This window comes from Aplidium turbinatum, chromosome 16 (assembly GCF_918807975.1).
Source record: "Aplidium turbinatum chromosome 16, kaAplTurb1.1, whole genome shotgun sequence".
Lineage (NCBI taxonomy): Eukaryota > Metazoa > Chordata > Ascidiacea > Aplousobranchia > Polyclinidae > Aplidium > Aplidium turbinatum.
Window position 1 is genome coordinate 10,608,113 of NC_137487.1, and position 26,995 is coordinate 10,635,107.

The window sequence follows — 26,995 nt, forward strand, 5'->3', positions numbered from 1 at the left end:
GCGCAGTTAAAATTCTCCGTTCTTTGTCGCTGCTCGAAATTTGCACGTACACAATTTCTGATTGGCTATTTGTTATTGGCGCAAACTACGAAATTTCATTGTGTCAAAATTTTTCATATACGAAATTTGTTTTTAAATTTTTTATACACAGTAGAGAAGTATTATTTTTGTAAGAGTAAAACACATCAATTGTATTAAACACCTCATTTAACTACTTCTGAAAGTCTCGTTTCTCCAGACCTCTTGCGAATCAATAAGAATGGATTACAGAAAGTTAATTTAGTTTTCTTTTATTAACAAACTCACTTTTTACAACTGTTACTCATAATAAACTACATTTTTTCCTTGTTCTGTTCATATGTAGACCTAAACTAAGCTTTCGAATGTAGTTCTTAGTTAGGTTATAGTATACAATAATTTCACATGGTTAAAAGTTTACAATTCACTTTACCTGCCACAGCACTTCATCAAGAACTTGGTTTGCAACTTGCAATAGATAATAATTAATTGGTTGAATGGGTTATGCCCAAATTTGTACGCAAGTTATCAACAACAGCTGGCTCTGCAGCAGCGCACGTGCTTTTTCAATATTATTGTTTACAGTGGTTTCACGTAACGTTCCAGCTTTTTATTTCTGATTGGTCCATTGCAAAAAAAAGATCTTCTGATTGGTCAATTGCGAAAAAAATGTCAGCTGATTGTCAGATTTGTGGCGTCACGTGACTAACAAAGAATACTCGTCGTTTCGCAATTCTAGAAAACAAGATTGAATAGAAACAACTTAGGAAGAAGGAACACATTTTTTCAGTTGACTCGAAGCGCATTTGATCTTGTGAAACTGAGAGGAAGAGACAAAGCGAAAAAATGCATCAACAGAGTGCTGAAAAAAAATACCGGGGTCTATATAAGGTAAGTGACCTAGTCTGGCCACACTTTCGGTGTTGCAGTTAGTCGTTGGAGCAATGTATACACATTCATATGCCACACTTGCAGTGTTGCAGTTAGTCGTTGGAGCAATGCATACACATCCATATGTGCTAGACTATTAGCCTACTACTAGGTTTAAAGTGCCGACAAAACACGAATACTTTATCTGAAAAGTTGCACGCTTGAAACAAGTCGGGTATGATATGTACTTTTCCATATTTGTTTTCCCTTGAATTTTACAATGTCTTCAAGCAAATGAATCCACAACAGTGAGCATTCTGTTTTCTAAGATTCTAAGTAGCTGCGAGCAAATGTGCCATCTCGCACGTATACGCACTTGTTGACATCCTCACAAATCAAGTAACCTTGTGGTCACTACAGATGGCTCGGGGCTAAGTTTTCATGTTTAGCTGACGAATACTGATTATCTTGCTTTGAATCGATGCTTTCATACCTGGACATTCTCACGTGCGCAGAGAAGATGCTCAATTCTTTTCCTTGGGTGCTTCGCCGCTCGAAATTTGCACGTACGCAATTTTTGATTGGTTATTTGTGAATAGTGCAAAACTACGAATATTTTTTATACTAAAATTTTATTATAACCACTTATTCTTGATTGAAATTGCGCGTAGTTTTCAAAAACAAAAAAAAAATTGTAGTGAAAGTAGAACATATAAAGCATTTTTAAAAATACAAATTGGCCACTCTGACGGTTTTGTTTCTGCAAACTCTAGTCTAGCAAATCAAAACCCGTGTAGCCTGAATGGAAATGCAAAATAGTAATATTAGTGTTATTGTATGATAATCTTTCTACAATCCTTTTTAAATTACAATTTTTAAAATGACATTCGCGTTTCCTTGTTCTCAGCCCGATGACGGCGAGTATGTACCTTGTTGATGTGAATTTACAGTTTTGGTTCCTTTGTCTGCAAAAAATCCAAATTCTGTTTTTGATATTTCTACGTCTTAATTTTGGTCCCAATCTCATCATTATGATTCAAAGTAAAATCTTTGTTAGATTGCTCATGAGGCTAATTGCTTGTTGGGTGCACATTCTGTTGCTTCAGCATTTTTTGATAAGCTATGAATATGGACCGAGATATTGTCTAATCCAACTGCCCACCCATGTTTTCTTGTAGTCATTTTGACTTCATTATAGCAGGTCCTTCAATGAATTTGGAGATAACCGGCTTGCTTCCTCTTTCAAAAAAAGCAGCTCTTCAAAAAAAAACGTTGTAAAACTTTTTTGTGTGTCCTTTAAGTTTAATACAAAGGGAAGGGAACGATAGCAAAAGTGAATACAACACGGTTTATCTTCCTCAGAATGTTCATTCTTTGAAACTAATGCCAACAATAAACTTTATATTTTTGTTATTAGTCCAAATCAGGTTCTGCAATGTAGTTAAAGCCAAAACGAAATAACTTCATAACGTTGGAATGTTGTTACCGGTATCGGTATTCATTTTCACTGACAATTTAGCTTGATAATTTTCATAAAATACTGTAATTGAATATTCTACATAATTATGGTTTAGTAGCGTGAAAATGAGCCCTAGTGTTCATCCACAATACACGTGGTTTCGATATCATTTATTTGCTGCATTTTGGCGCAACTTTCCTGTTTTTGATTGGTCCATTTCGGAGAAAAAAAAATTCAGCTGATTTGACTGATCTTTGGTGTCACGTGTCTACTTTTTGGTGTCACGTGACCTATGCGGGCACGTTGTAATTATATAACTCTAGAAAGCAATTTTTCCCGGGCATACTTCAACAAGAATCTCTTCTTTTAGACTACGTCACTTTTTTAGGCTACTTTGAAATAGCAAAAATACGAAAATAAGGAAAAAATAGAAAAAATGTATCATCCGAGAGTGAGGTTTGGATGGAAGAAAAAAGAATATCATTGACATTGATCAGCAAAAGCGTTCTGAATCTGACCACTGTAAAAGTGTGTATGTTTAGTGCAGCAGTTGTTGAAATAATTTGCAAACTGTCTGTCAAGAAGCACAACAAATTTGAATTTTCGTTTTTGGAATAGAAGGTTTTACCGAAAAGTATTTTAAGCTAATCGCAAATAACATTCATCTGTTGCAGCCTGCAGGATCACCTTTTAAACTTCCGTAGACTCCTCATTGAAGTTTTGCAATTTGACCCACGAAAGCTAACCTTAACCAAATAAAATAATATTGATAGGTCTACAAGTGTATTTAATAATTGCAAGAAGAACCTTGTCTTTTTTGAATATGCAAGGTAACATCCAGTTGTCATGGCTTTTGCGAGCAATGCTCCATCACGCACGTACACACTTGTTGACATCTTCCAATCATCTTGAAATTACGTAGGCTTGCGGTTACTACAGATAGCTTGAGGCTAAGTTTCTATGTATAGTGAAGGAAAGCTGATTATCTCGCTCTGAATCTAGGCATTGATGCCTGGACATTCTCACGTGCACAATGAAGATTCTCAAATTCTTTGTCGCTGCTCTAAATTTGCACGTACACAATTTCTGATTGGCTATTTGTTACTGGCGCGAAACTACGGATATATTTTGTGTTAAAATCCTCATACAAGCAAAAATTAGCAATTTCATTTACTGACAATTTACGGTAGTTTCATGTGTAGTAAAAAGAATGTCACTTTCAATATAGAGCAGTGCTTTCCAACCTTTTTCACTCCACAGTCCAATTTTACTTCATGGTTTAAGCCCCTCTAGCAAATTGGAAAAATCTATCAATAGTATGACATTAAATAAAAAAAATACAATACAACACAAAACACAATTTATTATCAATGGAGCACTCGAGCTTGGTACTTGTCATAGTTGTAAAAAAACAAAATATGTTAAGGCTGCAAACAGAATTTTCCCAGATTTTGCCTTTCAAAACCATTCGTACAAACATCTGTAATCTATAGCTATATTTGCGGCCATTACAGCAATATATCAAAGTTCAGTTCAGTTTATTGTTTTGCTGGCAATAAACAAACAAAAAGTACATACAAAGTGAGTGTCTATCAGCACCAAACTATTGTTTTCATTCCAAATTTTGCTATGATGGAGTTAACTTCGATAAAACTTCAATGGCTGCGAAACATACGGTAACAAAATGCTTTTCATAAAGTACTTAAATGCGTTTAGCATTGCGAGCAAGTAATCAACGTAAATATACCCTGCGGACCACGTGATTCCGAAGTCAATGTTTGCTGTGCATTGGCGCTGTGTTGATGCTTCTGATTGGTTAAATTTTGGAAGAGGACATATCAGCTGATTTTTACCATTTTTGTGTGACATTACCTGTTTGAGACAAGTTATATAACTCTGAAAGCGATTTCGATATAGCATTTTTAAAAGAAACCAGAAACAAAATTCACATCACTCTCTGGAGAAAAATGTTAACGAGCATTAAGAGAAGAAAAAATTGCTCCAACAAGAAAAGTGAAATGTAAATGGCTTTAAATAAGCATATGACGATTGGTATTTAACCACTTTGCTTACTTCACTGTGTTCGTAGCTTTTCATAAGTTTATTGGGGCAATTTGTTCTTCCATTTTGCAAAATCAGAAAAATACGTAGGCTACAGTAGTCTCCCTATCAAAATAACCGAAAACAAAATCCAAGCAAAAACTTGCACGGAAAGTCCGACGCAATATTTCTTCGTCTTTGGTTAACAGCCACCTCCGAGTATGAGAAGCGCCAAGCAACAAGAAAAACATCTAAATAGGCTGAAAATAAAATTTAAATGCAAATTAACGTTAGGTTGTGCTAAAGAGTTTTAAATATATCCTGCATTTCATCGTGGATATGTGAATTTATTGCTGAGGGTTGATATTTATGAAATGTTTTGTTTGTCCAAGCTGAATTCGAAGCGACGAGCATGTTTCCTTAAATCAAAGCGAATCCAGAGGGCAACCTTAGGGGCAGGGGGGGGATTTCAACACAATGATGTGTAGATCTACAACAATCCGACTTCGCAAATACATCGTAAATAAAGTTAGCCTGTCAGGTAGCTGAATTCCAGTTTAAGTCGGTTTTGTGTGGTAAACACAGCAACTTCATTTGGCACGCCTTTGCGCCACTTCAAGCGTACTTGTGGTTTCAGCATTCAATAATACCTTGTAATTTATTTATAAGTGGGCGGTTGTTCAATACGGCTTTACGACTCCCAGCTTTGTAATCTCTACAATCGTACGCTTGATTGTGCACGTATGCACATAGCGACCCAACTGCTATCAAACCACAATAAAAAAGGGATGGTATTTCAATTTGAGTTTTTTTTTATGTTTTTACTTGAACATATTAGTTCTGTTAGTTGCGCACAAAGGATTTTTTACAAGTAATCCATTAAAGATGTTTGTTGATTTAATACAGAGGTGACGAACCTGCGGCCCGCGGGCCGCATGCGGCCCGTCAAAGAATTTTGTGCGGCCCGCAAAACAATTTGACAATCTCAAATGGTTATCTGTTTTCGGCAGCACGTATCTATGCAAACAGTTCTTTTCTAAAATGCACTTTACAAAAACTCGTTAGGCTACAGGTCGAGGCTGGCAGATCAAAATCTTAGTAGGCAGTTGAGAGTTGCCATATCTGTTCTACCTAATATTGAACGCGTAGTCAAGCAAAATACTTTCCAAAAATCCCATCAAGCAAAAAAATTCAATGCTTCAATGTTATTTTTTAATATTTTATGCTTCAATGCTGCATTAAATAGCTTCAGCTGTATGATTCGCATGGGCTTTTGTTTGTTGTTCGAAAAGGAAATTTCATTAACTGATTTGCTGTTTCGGAGCATAATTGTCGAAACATTTAATCAACTTGAGCAAAAAGGATAGAGCCAAAAAAAAGAAGAAATCATACTCACATGAAAGCAAACGCTTCGAAAATTAAACTGTCTTCATTATCAGTGCAACTGTGCAAGTACTGTTGCTTTATCCTTTTTGCTCAAGTTGATTTGTTTTTATTTTGTACTGTTGTAGGCCTATGTTTCGATTCTGCATAAGATAATTTCAACTGTGAGGGTTTTATTACTTTCATCTGCCGTTTGTTACTTTCCATGAATAATATCTTGAGTCGCTTCTAAAAGATTTCATAGTTGGTTAGGACTTACGATTAAAAAGTTGTGTGGCCCGATAACTCATGTGTAATTGACAAAGTGGCCCGCGACCGCAAAAAGGTTCGTCACCCCTGATTTAATAGGACCCAAAACAGGATGCTGTTCATATCCCAAAAAACGATTAAACTCTAAAATAGACTGAAAAACAGAAACACATCTTATATGTTACAAAGGTCACAGAGTAGACACACATCACATGCAATAAACAGTTTTTAATGATATTGCTGAGGCATCCCACCTGCACACCATAGCAAACGATATAAGCCTTTTCATCTTTTTTTTTTCTATAATGTAGATTTTGTTTCTAAAGCAACTGACGCTGTTACAGCAAACCATTTAAAATAAACCTCAAAATAAGCAGCTCAAAGGTTAGAATTTATGCCGGAGCATCAGTAAACATGTAAAATTACATTATTTTGTGTCATATTTTTTTGTAGAAGATCAGTTAGCAAATTGCTCTAAGATTCTGGCAAATCTACATTTTTACAAGTCAACAGTGTCTCAGAAACCACTGAGTAGGAAGAATTGGCTGGTAGGCTATAATCGATCAATAGACTACGCTGCGGTAACATAAAAAAGCAATAATTAAACCTTCTCTTCTTGTGTGAGTTACCATTGTACTGCATTCCACTGGATTGCTTGACCTTGTTCAATTTCATTCTTATTTCTCAACATGGCGACGTCCGCTTTGTCTGCTGCTGAGTTGGCAATTCTTGGCTCCATTGCTAGTACTAGTAGGCTTCCAGCTGAGTGCGCCAACGGCATCATTCTTAAACAGCAGCTGTAGAAAGAAGATCATAGCACAATTACGGTGCAAGCAGTGAGAAACAAGCAAAAAAAATATGTAGGCTAGAGATTACTTGAACTGCTACTAGTCTTTGCAACAAATTTTTAGCTTTTAAGAAAATCTGAAAGTAAATTTCAAACAGACATTTCTTACATATACCAAAAGCAGCATATTTTCTGCAAGTTTGGTATTTTTTGCAGCACGATAAAATATTGCAGTTAGGCCTAAATATATCATGAGTAGGAGATGTCAAGATGTTAGGCTACAACAATGTGTAAAGGCTTTTACCAAAACTTTACAGCTAAAAATAACAAATACTTGCGAGCTTTTAGTACCTCAACATCATATCTACTGCATAATTAATTTCAGAACAGGATTTGGAGCAAATGAGAAAAATAACATTGGAAGTGAACAGATCTTGTTTACATAATAATCTGTTTCCACTAAATATTATGTCATTTAAATCTGTCTTATAAAAAGAAAATTTAGTATGTAAAAATAAAAACCTTATAAGTGCTTCCAAAAGAAGCGTAAAATTATAGAGCTAACTTTAACTTTTATGGAAACGTAATAAAATCAAATACAGTTATTACTTTCTAAAACTTCTACAGATTGTTTCAGCCTAAAAGAGGCATCATCAAAAAGAGTCTTTATCCAAATAGAATCTGTTTGAATGAGGACCTTCTGATGATCCCCCTTTTAGGGTGAAACAGGTGGAGGCTGTAGAAGCTTTGGAAAGCAATCAATATATTTGATGTAACTTGCTGTGCTGGGCTTTTTTGCTTGGCATTGAGCACTTTTTGTAGTATTAATAGTATTTATTGTTGAAACTTAATAACATATAGCTTAACCATAACAACTAGCAATATTAATACTAATCTCATAGTCCGTGTTAAAATACAGCCGATTCATCTCAGCAGTTTTTCCAGGTGAAGCAACGTTTTTGTCACTCTGAAAGCATCTGCCTCTTGTCTTTAGCAATAAATACAAATTGCCGAGTTAAAAACCAGATACTGTATAATAGTTTTGGCAAGACGTTTCTTGAATAGTTGGACTAGCGTCGTGTTAGTACATTTTTGAAAAGTTAAACCGCACGAAACCATGATATGGTAAGGAAACATTCTCAAGGTGATCCAAATTTTATGTTTCTTACGTTTTTATAACGTTTTTGTAATGTTTGTTTTTTGTTGCGATAGAAGGAATGATTTTTTATTTGGAATTACAGTGCTGAATGCGGTGACTATTGTCCTCGGCTCACACCGCAAGCACGAGCGATGATTTCGGGGGGATAGTGACGGGTGCAAAGTACTGTGACAACGTCATGAATCAACAGAAATAGTGTCAGTTTACGTAACAAAAAAAGCTGGAGAAATCTCTTTTTTTGTTTTTTGAAAAATGTAAAGAATATCAATACACAGACCACACTTGAGCTGTTAGTTTGCACAATGCACATAGCAAAAACGAAGTCAGTTACATGAGTTCAGCTTTATAATGGCTTTATCCATTTAGTCAGCTAATGTTAGCCTACATTGTTCAGATACTAGAAACATCATCATTGGCGTACAGTTCAGTATAAAAAGCTGATTTTTCTGGTATCGTGTCAACATTCACTGTTGCAAAAGACAGAATGCGGCCGTTGTGGAGCAAACTGCGAAATTAACTACGAACAGATAACACACTTGCATTCATGCAAGAAGCAGGTTAGAAGGGACTTATGTAGCAACAATTTATTATTTTGCTACTCCAATATGTCTATACAAGACGATGTGAAGACGATTATTTATGTCCATAAGAATAAGTTGGAGCGCAGATTTGAACTAATGTCCAATTTACAACAAGTGGACTTAAAACAACAAGTTTCACGTATCCCGTGCCGGTTAAATGTGATTTAAAAAGACAGAAATATGATGGTAAGATACTTTTCAGACAGAATAAACCATTTTGAATTAGAAAGACAAATCATTAACAAAATTATTAGCAAAGGAAAAGTTATAAAACAATTAAGCCAAGTGTTTGTAGATGATGGATTACAAGGGAGAATTAAGTATTAACTCTAAAGATTTAAGAGTAAAGTTCTTGAAACTCTTCAACCATTTCTACCTAATTTTTTCAACTTTGCCAATGTGCTTGATTGCCAAATCTTCGAAAATCATTGAGCTAAGTTGAAGTTTATCGCGTTAAGTGTGTAATATGTAAATGAATGAACGACAGAATGCTTTCAGAATCACTTTGAATGAAAACAGCTCAATTTATCGTGCATCTTGTTGTATTATGAAATTTTACTGCCCTAAACTTCAATTTTAGAGCATAATTTGCCATTTTACAAGTGACTGTTTGGCATACACACTTTAGTTGTCATAACTATCGTCTTCAACGCACATAGGCTTGCGGTAACTACGGAAAGTTTGTGGCTAAATTGCCATCTCTAGCAATCAAAAGCCGATTATCTCGCTTTGAATCGGTGCTTCAATGCTTAGAAATTCTCACGTGCGCAGTAAAGTTTCTCGATTCTTTTCTGCTGTTGCTGCAAAGTGCACTATTTGCACGTGAGCAATTCTTGATTATTGTTTTAAAATGCAGCGAAATTTGAAATATTTTCCATTTCAAAGAGATTGCTTTGTCACTTGATAATTTCAGGCATTTGACAAACCCGTTTAAAGTGGAATAAATACTTGAATAATTTTTAGGAAAAGTCAAGAAATTTCAAAGCTGTGGATCGCGTAGTTCTTTAATGATATTGCTTTGAAAAGTACCAAGTCCCAACCGACCCCCCCCCCCCCACAGGAAATAGGGTTAAACATTGATGAATAGCGTTAATCTTTTATTGTTGCAAACTTAATCCATTTTTGAAAAAATTGTTATGCAAAAAAAAAAAATTATTAGCTTTCGAAATATGACCTACTGTTGATGAATATGAAAATGTTTTTAAAAAAACTGTTGTACAAAGAAAAGAAAATAAATTTATTAGCTTTCGAAATATAGCCTATACTGTTGATAAATATGAAAATGTTTTTAAAAAAGCGGCAAGGGAGTTCATAGTTTCATTGTCACTTTGCGTCTCTCAGCATTTTCTGATTGGTTGATTTTATCTTGTAGTGGAAGCCGGTCAAGTGTGCACTTTTGATTCAAGTGATACACGTGGATTCGTTGAAGCATGACCGTGGGAAACAGCCTCAGACTTCAATTTGTTAAAAGAGAAAAAAAATCCTCTTGGCTCTCTTCAGTTGAACATTCAGTGTGAGAAGAGGAAACGAGTTGAACGCGAAAAAGAATTTGCATTTATGAATGCAAACCAAACTACAGTACAGCTCAGAAAAAGGTAATATGGCAGTAAGAAGTTTAAAGCTGCATTTTTTACACCCTGGAAGTATGGTTTATTGACTGGGGAGAACAAATCAGTAAATTATATGGGAAAAGCGAATATGTTAAGACAACAGTTCCTTTCCTGAAATCATTTGCTCATTGAGTGATATTTGTACAAAATCGTTTGGATATTGATAAAGGCATGGTTTCCTGGAGATGGTAGCAAGGGAACAGGTTTCACATAAATACTGTATTACAAGGAGTGACCATTGGGTTTCAATAAGAAGTCGGTAGTCCATGTAGTTGTAAGCTATGTGCCATTTTGCACGTACGCAGTTGTTGACATCATCTTAATTACCTTGACTGTGGTTACTACAGATAGCTTGGGGCTAAATTTCCATCTGTAACAGAGAAAAACCGATTATCTCGCTTTGAATCTGGGCATTGATACTTGGACATTCTCACGTGCGCAGTTAAAATTCTCCATTCTTTGTCGCTGCTCGAAATTCGCACGTACACAATTTCTGATTGGCTATTTGTTATTGGCGCAAGCTACGAAATTTCATTGTGTCAAAATTTTTCATATACGAAATTTGTTTTCAATTTTTTTATACACAGTAGAGAAATATTATTTTTGTAAGAGTAAAGCACATCAATTGTATTAAACACCTCATTTAACTTCTTCTAAAAGTCTCGTTTCTCCAGACCTCATGCGAATCAATAAGAATGGATTACAGAAAGTTAATTTAGTTTTCTTTTATTAACAAACTCACTTTTTACAACTGTTACTCATAATAAACTACATTTTTTTCCTTGTTCTGTTTATATTTAGATCTAAACTAATTAATTTCGAATGTAGTTGTTAGTTAGGTTATAGTCTACAGTAATTTCACATGGTTAAAAGTTTACAATTTACTTTACCTGCCACAGCACCTCATCAAGAACTTGGTTTGCAACTTGCAATAGATAATAATTAATTGGTTGAATGAGTTATGCCCAAATTTGTACGCAAATTATCAACAACAGCTGGCTCTGCAGCAGCGCACGTGCTTTTTCAATATTATTGTTTACAGTGGTTTCACGTAACGTTCCAGCTTTTTATATCTGATTGGTCCATTGCAAAAAAAAGATCTTCTGATTGGTCAATTGCGGAAAGAAAAAATGTCAGCTGATTGTCACATTTGTGGCGTCACGTGACCAACAAAGAATACTCGTCGTTTCGCAATTCTAGAAAACAAGATTGAATAGAAACAACTTAGGAAGAAGGAACACATTTTTTCAGTTGACTCGAAGCGCATTTGATCTTGTGAAACTGAGAGGAAGAGACAAAACGAAAAAATGCATCAACAGAATGCTGAAGAAAAAAAATACCGGAGTCTATGAATAAGGTAAGTGACCTAGTCTGGCCACACTTGCAGTGTTGCAGTTAGTCGTTGGAGCAATGTATACACATTCATATGTACTAGCCAATTAGCCTACTACTAAGTTTAAAGTGTCGACAAAACACGAATAATTTATCTGAAAAGTTGCACGCTTGAAACAAATATGGTATGATATGTACTGTACTTTCCCATATTTGTTTGCTTTTGAAATTTTACTATGTCTTCAAACAAATGAATCCACAACAGTGAAGACTCAGTCATGTGGGACTTTAGGTAGCTGCGAGCAAGTGTGCCATCTCGCACGTACGCACTTGTTGACATCCTCACAAATCACGTAACCTTGTGGTCACTACAGATGGCTTGGGGCTAAGTTTCCATGTTTGGCGCACGAATACTGATTATCTTGCTTTGAATCGATGCTTTCATACCTGGACATTCTCACGTGCGTAGAGAAGACGATTAATTCCTTTCCGTGGTTGCTTCGCCGCTCGAAATTTGCACGTACGCAATTTCTGATTGGACATTTGTGATAGGCGCAAAACTACGAATATTTTTATACTAAAATTTTATATAACCATTTGTTCATAATTGAAATTGAGCGCAGTTTTCAAAAAATTATTGTAGTGAAATTAGAACATATTACAATTTGGTCGCTCTGACGGCATTGTTTCTGCAAACTCTATCAAATCAAAACCCGTGTAAGTGGAAATGCAAAATAGTAATATCAGGTATTATTCTATTATCATAATCTTTCTACATTCTTTTTTGAATTACAATTTTTAAAATGACCTTCATGTTGCCTTATTTTCAGCCTGATGATGATAGTGTAGGCTACCTTGTTACTGTGAATTTACAGTTTTGGTTCTTTTGTCTGCAAAAATCCAAATTCTGTTTTTGATATTTCTACGTCTTAATTTTGGTCCCAATCTCATCATTATGATTCAAAGTAAAATCTTTGTTAGATTGCTCATGAGGCTAGTTGTTTGTTGAGAGCACATTTTGTTGCTCCATCATTTTTTGATAAGCTATGAATATGGACCGAGATATTGTCTGGACCAACTGCCCAGTGCCCACCCATGTTTTCTTTGTAGTCATTTTGACTTCTTCATTATAGCAGGTCCTTCAATGAATTTGGACATAACTGCTGGCTTGTTTCCTCTTTCAAAAAAAGCAGCTCGTCTTCAATGTATTTAAACAAACGTTTTTTTGTGTGTCCTCTATTTTTAATACAAAGGGAAGACAGCAAAAGGAAATACAACACGATTTATTTTCCTGAAAATGTTCATTCTTTGAAACTAATGCCAAGAATAAACTTTATATTTTTGTTATTACTCCAAATAAGGTTCTGCAATGCAGTTAAAGCCAAAACGTAATAACTTCATAACGTTGGAATGTTGTTACCGGTATCGGTATTCATTTTCACTGACAATTTAGCTTGATAATTTTCATAAAATACTGTAATAGAATATTTTACATAATTATGGTCTAGTAGCGTGAAAAAAAAACCTGTTCATCCACAATACACGTGGTTTCGATATCATTTATTTGCTGCATTTGTCGCAACTTTCCTGCTTTTGATTGGTCCATTTCGGAGAGAAAAAATAGCTGGTTTTACTGATCTTTGGTGTCACGTGTCTACTTTTTGGTGTCACGTGACCTATGCGGGCACGTTGTAATTATATAACTTTAGAAAGCAATTTTTACCGGGTGTACTTCAACAAGAATCTCTTCTTTTAGACTACGTCACTTTTTTAGGCTACTTTGAAATAGCAAAAATACAAAAATAAGGAAAAAATAGAAAAAATGTATCATCCGAGAGTGAGGTTTGGATAGAAGAAAAAAAAATATCAGTGACATTGATCAGCAAAAGCGTTCTGAATCTGACCACTGTAAAAGTGTGTATGTTTAGTGCAGTAGGTGTTGAAATAATTTGCAAACTGTCTGTCAAGTACACAACAAATTTGAATTTTCGTTTTTGGAATAGAAGGTTTTACCGAAAAGTATTTTAAGCTAATCGCAAATAACATTCACCTGTTGCAGCCTGCAGGATCACTTTTTAAACTTCCGTAGACTCCTCATTGAAGTTTTGTAACTTGACCCACGAAAGCTAACCTCAACCAAATGAAATAATATTGATAGGTCTACAAGTGTATTTAATAATTGCAGGAAGAATCTTGTCTTTTTTAATATGCAAGGGCACTTGCAGTTGTCATGGCTTTTGCGAGCAATGCTCCATCACTCACGTACACACTTGTTGACATCTTCCAATCATCCAAAACTTACTAGTCCAGTCGTTGAAAGGTTTTACCTTGACTTAATTGGTGTAAAGCTGAAATTTTGTACATTGGTTCTTTTCATTGTGTACAATGACCAAAAAAAAATCCCCGTGAAAATTTTTTGGTGAAAAAAAGTTATCCGCTTTTTTCGAAATTCCGCCATTTTTTTCAAAATGGCGGATGTCCAAGTACTGAATTATTCAATTTTTGTGAAATTATTGTTAGTGTTGGTGTTCATTTAAAAGTAAATTTCATACTGCAAGTATTTCACATTTGCAAAGTTGTGGTCCGCCGTGATTGCCGGAGGAAGTTTACGGATACACGGAAAAAGAGTTCAGGGAAAATGCCTGCAAAGAAATTACGATCTGTGACAAGGAAATTCAAGTTTCTGAAGCCTCCAGTATACTGCGTCAAAAGGGTGCTGATGGGATTAATGCTGCCAATACTAATAGAAGGGACAACACTGTTGCGACAGCTGGTCGAAAAGTACACATAGACTGTCGTAAACATTATAGGCCTACTAAGCCAATCGATGTACAGCTTAAGAAGAACAGAGAGGAAAGTGGGTCCTGCGTCACGAGGAAACGAAGTGTTCGAATTCTTGATGGCAATTTTCACAGTAAGACTCATTGTTTGTTTTGTGGGACTCGAGTTCTTACGGATAGACCTGGCTTTAGTTTTGTTAAAACAGATGTTTTTGCAAGGACTAGGCCTATATTAGAGTGTTATGAGAGACGTTCTAACGATTGGTCATGCGCCGTGAAGGGTCGTATTGATTACTACGGTAGCGATTTGCATGCTGCAGACTGTTTATACCATCATTTTTGTAGTGTTCCTTTTATATATGGATTTAACGTACCCTTGCAATGCGGCGGAGTACCTGAGGCAAAATGTCGAAAATTTGGGCGACCGAAGGATGAGGAACAGGACCAGGCATCTCTAAAGATGTGTTCCCATGTTGAACAGAATGATGAAGAACAGTTAACGATATCAGACCTCAGATCTAAAATGAAGGAGTTTTTAGCAAATGATGATTGCCTTCCTTATGGATCAAAATATCTGAAGACCCAATTATAGAAATAGTGCGGTGAATCTATTTATGTAAATGAAGGTCAGGGCCTTCATTGCATTGTCACTATGAGAGAGAAGACATCCGAAATCTTCCGATCTCATTTCCTAAAAACAAGGCATGAGGATGATAAAGAGTCACAAAGGAGAGAAATAATTAAAACTGCGGCAAAGCTCATCAAAAATGGTGTTCCATCTGTTAATGATCACTATCCAAGCACAGACGCACGCAATAATAATAATAATAATCGTGCTTTATTTGCCCCCATTGCGATACATAACATACAGTAGCCTAACACTGCGATCACAGATGCGATAGCCTACAACAGACGACAGGAAGCAGCGAAGTGACATATAGGCCTAGTCTTCGAGTCAGCTGCTCCCCTTATTTCGGCTTGCCATTAGGCCTAAGTGTCTGTGCCGAGACACAGCCGCGTGCTCTGGAGCAGTGTCGAACCCACGTCCCTTCGAACGTCGCGCAGACGTTTTCAACACTCGGCTACGCAACCGACACTCAATCTCGGTCCTGCTTTAATGTAGCCCACTTGCCTGAAACTTTACGAACACTGTTGAGTTCCTTATTAGTAGAAAAAGACACAAAGCAAAATGCTGCAAGTAGGCCTATTGGCCAAGTTGTCAGACCACGAGCGGTGATTGCACCATTGCAAATTGGTCTTGCTGTTCAAGGACATCATTTGTACAGGTCGAGATTTCTTGTTGATAGTTTACAGTTTACACAGTAGCCTATGGGATATTGTTCTTCTTACGCAGAAGTCCTGAGGTTTGAAAAGAATGCAGCTGATTGTGTAGCGTCAGAATCCATTGTTCAAAAGAACATTGACCTACTCGAAAGTACAATGTTATTTGCAGCTGATAATGTTGATCATAATATTATCACCCTGGATGGGAAGGGGACTTTCCACGGAATGGGAATGATTGCTGCCTTGACACTGGGTCAGAAAGCAAACCGTGTGATTCCAAGGCACAACATATCACAACTCAACATCACAAAGAAGACTAGGATTGAAATCATGCAACTTCGCTTTGCCAATGAAGCGCAGAAGACATCACTGGCTGGTTATGTAGCCTACCTTTTTCTTAGGATCAAACCCTGAGCAATATTGTGAATGGTGTGGCCGAGGATGACGTTAATGTGCATGAACATAAACAAACGAAAAAATGATCGACTTGATCAGTAAAACATTTCGGGGTAGTCTAAAGGCTGCAAAGTGATCAATGCCCCAGGGGATGCTGATGTGCCGATTGTGAAGGCTACTGTTCTTAATGCAGTGTCACACTCGACAACGTTGATTGGAGAAGACACAGTTCTGTTGGTCCTGCTTCTTCATTATGCGCAACAAGCAAACAAAGATCTATATTTCCGTTTCGACAAGGAAAATGCTGACAAAGTGTATCAAAAATGGTGATGGGTGAAGAATTATGTTCCCAATTACTTTTTTTATATGCCTACACTGGATGTGACACAACATCAAGAATCTTTGGTGTGGGTAAGAAAATCTGTGTTTCACAAGCTGGTAAAGGGGGATGCTACTCTGAAAGACTGTGCCAATTACTTCCTTCTTCCAAAGCATGCAGCAGCATCCATTGTGAACAAAGATTGTCAAGCGATGGCTGTGATTTTTGGGGGCACGCGGACGGACTCCCTCTCGTCAGCACTACAGAGTACTAAGAAAAAAAGTAGTCTCTTCCCAATCATTTGTGACACCAGAACGCCTACCACCTGCTGAGTCATCGACAAAATTCCACCGTCTAAGGGTTTACTTCCAAATAATGGTCTGGCTAGGACAGAAGAGTGATATGGAAACTTACGGGTGGGGTTGGAAACTGAAAGGCAGTCAGTTTGTGACAACAGAGTCGGACATGAATGCGGCCAGTGGCGTAGCCAAGGGGGGGGGGGGGGGTTTGGGGGTTACAACCCCCCCTTTGGCAAGCGTGTGACGTCACGATATTGAGAATGATGCTTTCAATCTAAAAAAAAATTGCCAAATTTTTAACAAAACTGCATTAAAAGAGCGAGTTTTGCCAATACCAAACATTCAAATATCTCAGCCAGGGAATTAGCAACAAGAAAACATAGAGACTTAGCTTTATTTCGGAAACATGCCGAAGAAAACATGATCTTATCCTTTCGCTATGCCACCGGACAGCACCATTTTACAGGAATATTCATACCCAGATTTTTGTTGAAAATGCTCTCAGACATATACAACCAAGCAACCACACGGCATTTAACATAATGGATTAAAATTGAACATAAACTATAAGCTTATTAATTTTAATTCAATTTTAATCCATTATGTTAAATGCCGTGTGGTTGCTTGGTTGTATATGTCTGTGGCTGAAGAAAGTAACCTCTTTACCAAAATTGTAATGCTCTCAGAATGCACCAAATTCAAAGTAATTTTTCAAAATTTTCTGGGGGAGACCCTCCGCCGCTGGGTCGTCAAAACCCCCCCCATTCAAAATTCCTGGCTACGCTACTGAATGCGGCCCCAGATTCCCTCTTATAGATTATCCACTGCAACTGCCTGTAGCACTGCCAGGTGTAGCTGTAGGCAGAATAATCTACCCTGTACCTCAGCATGTAGACAGTGCAACTTGATGCCTGTGACAATACGTACAATGAGTCATTACTGGATGAAGATGATGACCAGGACTTATTAAGCAACTGAATGTAAATAACTTAATAAGTGGTCTGCGATTCTTGTACTGCCAGTGTTTCACTATTGGTTTTGTTTTATATAAGTCTTTCCATTAAACTAATTAGTTAATTTCATTTTGAATTGTCTTATTGAATTCCTTACCTTTGAATTGTCTTATTGAATTGAATTCAAAACCTTAAACCTAGGGATAGACGCCAGAACTAGAGCTCTAGCATGAATATTAAGTGAATTATTGTCATTAGGCTATACTGTTTTGGCGGCCATCTTGAAAATGACAACTTTCCGGTGCTCTGATGCTCCTAGATTTTTAATATATTATTCTTGATGAAATATACTAGAAAAAAACTTTGGAAAACCTTTTGTAGCAATTTTTTGGGGTCAAACCATATATTTACCTGACTGTAAGTGAACAAAATAATCGTTTTTGGAACAATTATACATTATCGTACCGGCAGGCTATTATATAATATTTTGTTAATGTCACTTCGTTTAAAGTCAAATATAAATGTTATTGAGTACCTACTTGCTTATTAATTGTGACAATGATAATATTATATTTTAAAGAAGCCATAGTATGACGATACGAAAAAATATTCAAATTTTGTTTATCTGCCAATTTGAGAAAAAAAAATGGCGGATTTTCAAAAAAGGCGGATAACTTTTTTTCACCAAAAGATTTTCACGGGGATTTTTTTTTGGTCAATGTACATAATCAACAGAAACAATGTGCAAAGTTTCAGCTTTACACCAATTAAGTCAAGGTTCGGCCCTTTTTTTCGCTTCAACGACTGGACTATACGTAGGCTTGCGGTTACTACAGATAGCTTGAGGCCAAATGTGTATGTATAGTGGACGAAAGCTGATTATCTTGCTCTGAATCTAGCCATTGATGCCGGGACATTCTCACGTGCGCAATGAAGATTCTCAAATTCTTTGTCGCTGCTCTAAATTTGCACGTACACAATTTCTGATTGGCCATTTGTTACTGGCGCGAAATTACGGATACATTTTTTGTGTTAAAATCCTCATACAAACAAAAAATTTGATTAGAGCAATTTCATATACTGACAATTTACGACAGTTTCATGTGCAGTAAAAGAATGTCACTTTCAATATAGACAGTGATGTACGCGCATACAAAAAATATTGACGCCGTCAGCGCAAACGCAAACGTTCGAAAAACTATACGCCGCATGCGTCAACGCAACTTGTAAAAAAAGTTGGCGGCGTCAGCGTTAGCGCATACTCGAGCGCAAACTCATTTTGTTTGCTAGGTGCCAAATATTCACACGGTATAAACCACTCGAAACAACACACTTTTCAAGCCACTTCGCGATTTTTCGTTACAAGAAATTATCTTTTTGGCCGGAAGGCACATCTGGCATTGAAAATATAAGTTTTTGCCTTTCGAAAGAAGAGAACTTAAAATACTTTTCCATGTAGGGCCATGGATTTGTATTATCATGCTCCATTTCACTTGGAGATTAGTATTACCGTAAGTTATTCCCTGAATACAATAGTGTAGTGTAAGAAACTGTAGCATATGCCTATCAAGAAAATTCTAGTATTATACTAACTGTCGCTCCCTAAAAATCCATTATAAAAAACACTATTTTTAAAATGATTTCGTTTGAATAAGACTAATGTTGTTTTTAATGCCATAATTCTCTCAGTAAGCTCTAAGCTTTTTCTGATAAGATTTTTAAAAAGTGGGTTAATGGAAGACAAAACTGCCAGACACAAGTAAGTTTAGATTCTGAACTGCACAACTCTTTGTTATTAGCATTCAGGGATAGTTAGCATTACTAGTGTTATTAGCAGTAGGCTACTCAAAAGCCTCTCACAATTGGCCCCTGGATGCATGTTTTGCTAAACTGCTCATCAAGTTACAAAACATATATAATTACATACTTACGCAACAGAATGTGTAAATTGTCAAGTAAAAATTACCTTAGCTTGATAGCCTACTGTATGTAGGCCTACACATTACTACGCTACATAGCCTACAACAAGAATAACCGGCAAAGTAATGTACTACATGAAACATACAGAGTACAACATCATGCAAGCAATCACGGTCGGAGACCAAATATTTGAGTTTGTTTAGATCAGGGGTGGGGAACCTTTTTAGTATTGCGGGCCACATAAAATGAGAAATAACACAGGCGGGCCACTAAAATTTCGAAATTTTATTTACAGATAAAAAATGCAGCGAAGTAAACAATGATTTATTTCACTTTCACAGCTAGTGGGATGGCTGAAAGTTTTTATTTTTGGTGAGTCGTGTCATGTCTGTGTGATGTCTGCTGACACGGAAGATGTTGCAACTCTTAACTACATCTCCACGTTTTTATCAGTCAGTCTGGAGCGAAGCCGACTTTTTGTTAGATTCAATTTGGAAAAAAACTGCTCGCAACGGTAGGTGCTTCCAAACAGAGACACATATTTCAAAGCATGTTTCCGCATGACTGGAAAATCATCAGCATTTATGTAGCGTTGATAAAAGTTGAGCAGTGGAATGTTTTGGTACATCGCTTTCAACGTAGGCTACCCTCACTCTGTGAGCTCTACTATTTCATGTTGGAAGTTACTAGGAACATCAGTTGCAACCACATTGAAAGGAGAGGCAAAAATATCTAACTCCATTTCTTTACTCTTTATGTCCAAAAATCTTGCATTAAATGTCTCCATAAGATTGACACATACATAGGCAATGGGTAGCCTATATTTGGCTGTTGTAGAAAGCTTTTGCTCTTGCAAGGTAGGAAAATGTGCGGTGTTACTGTTTTCAAGTTGTACTTTCCACAGGTAATTTAACTTCAAATGATTTCACTTTTGCAAAAGAAAAAAAAAAATTTTTACGAAATTTTGATGCGGGCCACATAGAACAGTTACGCGGGCCGCATTCGGCCCGCGGGCCGCAGGTTCCCCACCCCTGGTTTAGATGCATAGGCTGCACTGCTTATTGTCTGAGAAGTTTCTGATTTGCCTCAAAATGCAAGACTTAACTAATATAAATTAAAGTGCTCACAATTGCTTACAAACGCCTTCAACACTGTTTGACTAAAAAAACTTCACACTACGAAGCCAAGTCATTGTTTACATTTTTTACATGGAGCGACATTACCAACCTACCTACTTGCTTGCTTACATTACATTCCTGTTCTGACCTGTAATTTACTCAGTAATTTCTCAGTAGGCCTAAGTTGTTTTAACTAATTCTTTCTATTTTTCTGCAAGACTTCAGTCTCCACGTGGGACTCTAGCGTCAAAGGCAGTAGTGCGATATACAAACAAACTCCAGCTGACTGAACAATAGATGACACTGTGACACAATACTAAAACAATGGGCAATTGTAAGACGTCAACATTTCGCAGTTTGACAAAAAAAATTGCAAACAACAACTAAGACATTAAAAAGTATGCGTTGACGCTATGCGCTAAAAAACCGCGAAAACTTTACGGCGCATCCTCAAGCGCAAACTATCCAAAAAAATGTGGCCGCAAGCGTTAGCGCAAACAAAAAGTCTACGCCGCAAGTATGCGGCGTAGAATTTGCGGCGCATACGTACATCTCTGAATATAGAGCAGTGCTTTCCAACCTTTTTCACTCCACAGTCCAATTTTACTTCATGGTTTAAGCCCCTCTGGCAAATTGGCAAAATCTATCGATAGCATGACATTAAATAAAAAAAAGAAACAATACAACAGAAAATACAATTTATTATCAATGGAGCACTCGAGCTTAATTCTTGTCATAGTTGTAAAAAAACAATAACAGAATTTGCCCAGATTTTGCCTTTCAGGGCCATTCATACAATCATCTGCTTATTATAGCTACATTTGCGACTATTCCAGCAATATATCAAAACTATTGTTTTCATTCCAAATCTTGCTATAATGGAGTTAACTCCGATAAAACCTTAATGGCACTGAAACATACGGTAACACAAATGGTTTTCATAAAGTAATTGAATGCGTTCAGCATTGCGAGCAAGTAATCAACTTAAATACACCCTGCCGACCACGTGACTCCGAAATCAATGTTTGCTGTGCATTGGCGCTGTGTTGATGCTTCTGATTGGTTAATTTTTGAAAGAGGACATATCAGCTGATTTTTTCTATTTTTGTGTGACATCACTTGTTTGAGACAAGTTATGTAACTCTGAAAGCGATTTCGATATAGCACTTTTAAAAGAAGAAACAAAATTGACATGACTCTCTGGAGAAAAATGTAAACAAGCAAAAAGAAGAGAAAAAATTGCTCCAACAAGAAAAGAAAAAGAAAAATGCAAATTTTCCTAACTAAGCATATAACGATTTGAATTTAACCATTTCGTTTACTTTTACTGTGTTTGCAACTTCTCATGAGTTTATAGAGACAATTTGTTCCTCCATTTTTCAAAACTAGGAAAATACGTATGCTACAGTGTAGGATATAGTCTCCTTTTTTAAGAGTTGTGAGCAAAAATAGCAGTTATCAAAATAACCAACAAGAAAATAAAAGTAAAAACCCTCATCGAAAGTCCGCCGCAATATTTTTTGGTTTTAGCTCGAAATAAAGACAAAGCTTTTTACGACAAAAAAGAAACTGTGATGCATCAAAAAATATTTTTTATCACTAACAAGCATATCTTAGCTCTTAGGCTACAACAACACAGGAACAACTGATCCAAGAAGTTCTTTGCGCTGCTAGCATGGAAGAAGCACTGCAACTTTAACTTCTTGTTTTGCAGAAGCTGCCAAAATATTCAAGCTATAGTGATCAGCTTAAAAAGACGGATGCACTATATCAATTTGCATCTGATGAAATGTTCTGCCGCCCTTATATTTTGTTGATCAATCAGAAATCAGAACTCAAAGGATCAGCCATGTCTGCAAGAGGACAATTATAAACTTCACAAGATTACTTATTCTGGGAGCTCTATTAAAGACAGTATAAAATATTTAATAAAATTAAAAAATCTAGATATTGGATAATTTTTTTCTTCCTGGAGAGTCGCTGTCCATGAAGCCACTTCCAAGTATGAAAAACGCATATCACCAAGCAACAAGAAAAGCATCTAAATAGGCCGACCGTCGGAATTCTGCATCAACATCGGTGGCAGGGTTTACATTTTACCGTTGCGGCCGCGCCTAACTTTTCAGCCATAAGAAAGCCTGCAAGTGACTCGTGAAGTACAATCATCGTTTCAAAGTATTGATGTATAAATATATTTTATCTGTTTATAAATATATAGCCTATAAATGTTATTTTTCTTGCCCAACGTATAGTAGAATTTTTGTAATTCGTCTTCGTTTAATTGATCAATTTGTTCAGTTCCGGCAACGAATGACCCCAACATTGTAAAAATTACCTCGACAGCACGTTTCGTCAACAAAAAGAGAAAATAAAGGAATTTAAAGAATGTAGCCAATATAAGCCGTTATAGAATTGCTACTTGTTTGCCTATTTTGTTACTTCTGTCTGGTCTCCTTGAGATGACGAATAAGGCAAGCTAACCAGATTACATATGGCATGCTGAGGCTTTTAGGTTGTTGTTGATTGTGGAATTGGCAGCGAAATATAAAGAAACAACTAAACATTTTCCGTGATACATCGAATTGCAAGTCAGGTAGGGAGTCTACCTGTTTGCACGTACACACTTTCGATTGACGTCATATCTTTACCTTGACCGCACGTAGCCTTGTGGTTGTCAGCGTTAAGCAAAAACTTTAATTGGTGCCTTCATAGCTCACCTTCCGGTGACCGCGAACATTTAAGTCAATGGCTGAGTTAGCCGAGAATCACATTTTGTGTATTTTTCATGATGCCGAGTTGACAACAACGTTGTTTGTTTTTTGTGCTTCATACATTACGCTTACTTCTACCATGGCCACCTAAAGATACGGCCTGATTTGTCACATTTTGCAGAAATTTCCAGGTTTTTTTAACTTTGGGCGAACGTTTAAATAAATTTTTTTTAAAATTAGATTTTTACGCTTTCTTTATTCTTTTCCCCAGATGACACAATAAATTTTAACATCCTCACATGTTGAAAAACAAAGAAAATTTGATTTTGAAGATTTTAGTCAGACTGTTAATTTTCAATAACAGTCTGATTTTGCGTTTTTCAACTTACTTTTTCTCATTTGCTATTGCTTCCCCAAGGCAACAAAAAAGTTTTATGTCATTAGGAAACCGCAAAAAGTAAAAACATCTCAAACAATGTCAGTCAAGCACTAGCAGTAGCTGTAATCAAAATCTGCAAAATGTGACAAATCAGGCCGCATCTCCAGGTGGCCATGCTTCTACTAAACAAAAATTAAACAAAAGAACAGGTCATATGATCCACCAAAATTTGTTGGTGTTATGATTCATGTTGGGACTAACCCTGTAGGCTACGTCCGAGGATAAAGATTCAATCAATCAATCAAGACCTTGCGATCGTAGATCATGCAAATCACATTTTATAGCAGCAATGGCTTTAGCTTATTGGAAAATACCTTTCTGTTGTCTTTGGCACCTACTCGGTGGAGAATTACCCCAATGCAAATTCGTAAACTTTCAACAAGTCAAGTGTAGCCCACTTGACTTGGCTTGTCACGTGACCAATGCCATAAATCGCTCCTGTACCTAGGCTACTATCGGTTCAGTTTTTTGCGTCAGTCCAGCAAAATCACGTAGCTATACGGTATGACTTTGCCTCTATTTAGATAGTCCGAAGATAAACGTTGAAACCGCGTGAAAACGGAAATTTTTGCCGGCTGTGTGGGATTTGTACCTAGGTAGGCCACACGTAGCAAAGACACGGGTTAGGCCTACATGTGATCATTACCATTTAAACCTGTATAATTAAATCATGTATAATAAAAGAACTTTTCTCAGAGATTAATTTACGAATCATTACAGTAGACTACAAGAGCCAGGGTTTGGAAGTAGAAATTTCAAGAATGCCTAAATATTTAAACTTTCCTGTACGTATCGCATAGCAAAATCACCAATCAAAACCGTGAACGTGAGGAAACGGACTGTGGTAATCTTGTTTCCAAGTAGCCTAAATATGGTTCTCTGCAATAGAGGGGGAATTGCAAACTATGCTCTTGAAAATGTTTCGAAAGATAATAATTGTATATTTCTAAGCCATAGCTACCGCTCTAGTACAAAATCGATAGGAAAACTAACTAAGTTATTTGAGGGAACAGTGTTTATTTCGAAATATTGCAATATTTTGTTAATCTTTTTGGGACACAATAACCGTTTACTGTCGTAATCCACTTCTGAAACTATGCATGTCGAACATCGCTGGTTAAGTGAATAAAATGTGGTTTAGCGAGCAAAGCAAGAGAGAAAAATTTTGCAAAAGAGAAAGAAAAAAATACATATTAAATGTAAAATCACAAGCCGAAAAACGCTGCACGAATTAAATATGCGTGGGCCCCTAGACGTAGGTAGGACCCCAGCCGGGAGTTAGAAAAGCAATAAGTACGGTCTTGCATGATTTAATCCAGCGTGGTCCAACTGTGATTGACAAAAAAACTTTGTGAATGATATTTTGTGATGCATAACGATACCACTTTGTTCAAAAATTTTTCCCATGGGCGTGAGAGTTAGTACACAGCCCCCAGAGCTGCAACTCCAATTATGTGAACTTCAGAACGATCCGTTTTTGCTGTCAATAAAAATGGAAAATCCTGCAAGCTTTTGGAAGTTAGTGTCAAAGGAGAAGTCTCCCCTTTTAAAAGATACTGTTCTGAACCTGTAGGCCACTCGATGTTTGGAAGTACGTACGGTACATACATTTGCGAATGTACGTTTTCGGCAATGAACAATGTTTAAAACCAAAAATCGAAATCAACTTGGAAACGAGGCTCTTTACGCTTGCGTTTGCATGGCCACAACTACGATACTCGTGGATACCAACGCTATTGTCTAAAATTAAAATCAAAAGTTAATAAAGTTACAGATTAGCCTATCCCCCTTTTAGGGTGAAACAAGCTGTAGAGGTATAATTCTGTAGCAGCCTTTTTCTTTTTCAAACTGCCAAAAAACATTAAACATACTAAAATGAAGGTCCCTAAACAGCAGTCTCCCCAGTCGGAAAGAACGAAAGTGGTTAACGCGGCCCTGCTAATGGATTAACTTTTTCTTCGCAGGTGTTAGCTAAAATCTAGAGAATTCTCTTTAGATGTTGAATTTCTGAGTACCTCTGATCAGGGGGCCGGAAGCGGGGGGCAGGGGGGCAATGGTGCCCTTTTAAGGTCATGTAAGCTACAGCACATTTGCAATATAATAATTTCTGCTCTTCGTTTGTAGCCTAACTATAATATTTCATTTTTGTCTCAAAGTAATATTCACGGCACAAACTTCTGCAATACAGCAGGTTACATCATTAACCTATAACAGGGGTCACTAACTGGCGGCCCGCGGGCCGCATGCGGCCCGCCACGCTGTATCGCTGCGGCCCGCGGAAGGTATCAGCGTACAAGTATAACTCAAAATACTTTTCTTGAGGAGTTAAAGAGCACATGGCAAAAAATACTTTCCGGAAAGCATATTTTCGCTTTGCGTACGATTCCACCGACCGACAAATCAGATTATAGTTCTAGGTGGGGTTTGCTTAAAGCTATTCCAGTGCGATGTCCATTGTCCAGTCACACTGTCCCAGTGGTTGATTAAAACGTCTGTCTTCGAATTTCGAAAATGTCTGTTAGCATAGGGTTGCTTATTTTAAGCTTGCAAATGTCATGTAAACACTAGTGTGCGTTTCACCGTGATTGTGTTTCACGAGCAGTATTCTCTTTGTGCAAGTTTTTGTTGGCAAAATAGGTCGGTGTGCCAACTCAATTTATAATAAATTGGCAAAATATTATATATAAATTTAAAGACTTTTTGTGATTGTATTATGAAAATATTTAGCTTAGTACCACTGCAAAATGTTTTTTTTTTAAAGAAATATGGAACGCTTCACGATTTTGCGTGTCATCCTTGCGCAGAGACCATGCTAATTTTCTCTGTATCGTTCCAATTTTAGTATATGTAGGCTACTGCCGAAGCAAGTAGGCTACTGCAAAAATGTTGTTAATCAACAAATTCTCGCCACGCTGATAAGCATCGCAAGTGACAGTTGTCTACAATAAAAGAAAGACGGTTTTATAAACTCTCACAAAAAGGATGAAAAACCAACTCATTGCTTTTTTAGAGGGAAGGCTGTTCATGAATTACGATAGAATTACGATTTTTCGGTGATTTCCACAAGCGTTTGTTTCATGGTGCCTAGTTTCTTTTCCCCTGTGATTGGAGCATATTTTTCGCTGATATGTTTGCAAGTCACTATTGTTGCCTGTAATGCGATGTGTCAAACATTTCCTTGTTTACTGACATTGTTAATTGCAAGAGATATTTTGTAAAGCGAAGTGACAATACCACTCGTGCTTGGCGATGAATATTCTAATGAAACCGCTCGCCTCGCTATAAGTG

General features: G+C 36.8%; 1 long non-coding RNA gene and 1 pseudogene across 4 annotated transcripts; one reads left to right on the forward strand and one right to left on the reverse strand.

Annotated features, from left to right (window-relative positions):
• LOC145785555 (uncharacterized) lies at positions 1–25,108 on the forward strand. 4 transcript variants are annotated; one of them, XR_014291190.1, is made up of 4 exons: positions 8,283–9,614; positions 9,919–10,141; positions 11,199–11,513; positions 22,272–25,108. It is a non-coding gene; the product is annotated as an uncharacterized LOC145785555 (long non-coding RNA). The 4 variants fall into 4 exon arrangements; XR_014291189.1 differs by lacking the exon at positions 8,283–9,614 and adding an exon at positions 1–909 and having other exon boundaries at positions 9,919–11,513; XR_014291187.1 differs by having other exon boundaries at positions 9,919–11,513.
• A 1,358-nt stretch (positions 25,109–26,466) lies between these two features.
• On the reverse strand, positions 26,467–26,563 carry LOC145786030 (U6 spliceosomal RNA; annotated as a pseudogene).
• Positions 26,564–26,995: the final 432 nt, after the last annotated feature.